Raw genomic sequence first — 1,385 nt, forward strand, 5'->3', positions numbered from 1 at the left:
TTCTGTATGTGGTGTTCTGTATGTGGTGTTCTGTATGTGGTGTTCTGTATGTGGTGTTCTGAGCTGCCAACTTAAGGGTTGTTGAGCATGCATCAGTAAATGCTTGTCATGTTTATAAGGTAGTAACTTAGTCTGAAATGCTTAATATAACAACTCTACATGAAATATATAGGTGAACAGATTTGGCTCACTATTTGGCAAGAAACTGATCAATTTTGTAACTCTGTCACCCTTAATTAAAGTATAATAAGCAGTTATTAACGATTTATAAATTGTTTATAGAGGAATTAATAACATATCTATAAACCATTTATTAACCATCTATAAGGAGAGCATTATTGTAAAGCGGTTTTGTACTCATAGTCCCAGTTACACACAATAATAGCTAAAATATAATGTATAAAAATAAGAAACTGTATATAAGGATCTAAGATATACACTACACTGGCTGTAGGCTGCACAGCTGCAGAAGGAAAAGCTTTGCAGAGAGTGGTGAGGGCTGCACGAAGGTCTGTCGTAGTCAGCCTCCCCACCATCACAGACATCTACACCTCTGGATGCAGGAGGAGAGCCACCTGCATCATGAAGGACCCCACTCACCCAGCACACACACTTTTTGCCCCGCTCCCCTCAGGAAGGAGGTTGAGGAGCATTGGGTGTGGAACCACTGGACTGAGGAACAGCTTCTACCCTGAGGCTGTTGGACTCATGAATCTCTAACTAGAATAATCGCTGTGAAGGATCACATCATGTTGCTGCTGATCTGTTTCATGTTGCTGCTGATCTGTTTCATGTTGCTGCTGATCTGTTTCATGTTGATGTGTTCATGCGTGCTCATCTGCTCACACAGACTCATGTTCATGTTTGTGCTGATGTTCAATGTTTTTGTGTTATGAGTGCTTAGTGTATATTTAGTTGATGTTTTTCTTGGTTCATATCTTAGATGTTATTACTGTTTTTCTTATACATTTTATTGTTGGATGTAACTGGGACCCTGTGTACATACAGGTCCTTCTCAAAAAATTAGCATATTGTGATAAAGGTCATAATTTTCCATAATGTAATGATAAAAATGAAACTTTCATATATTTCAGATTCATTGCACACCAACTGAAATATTTCAGGTCTTTAATTATTTTAATACTGATGATTATGGCATACAGCTCATGAAAACCCAAAATGCCTGTCCCAAAAAATTAGCATATCATGAAAAGGTTCTCTAAACAAGCTATTAACCTAACCATCTGAATCAACGACGTAACTCTAAACACCTGCAAAAGATTCCTGAGGCTTTTAAAAACTCCCAGCCTTGTTCATTACTCAAAACCGCAATCATGGGTAAGACTGCCGACCTGACTGCTGTCCAGAAGGCCATCATTGACACC

The sequence above is a fragment of the Nematolebias whitei genome, chromosome 8, assembly GCF_014905685.2.
Source record: "Nematolebias whitei isolate Nwh7 chromosome 8, NemWhi1, whole genome shotgun sequence".
Taxonomy (NCBI): domain Eukaryota; kingdom Metazoa; phylum Chordata; class Actinopteri; order Cyprinodontiformes; family Rivulidae; genus Nematolebias; species Nematolebias whitei.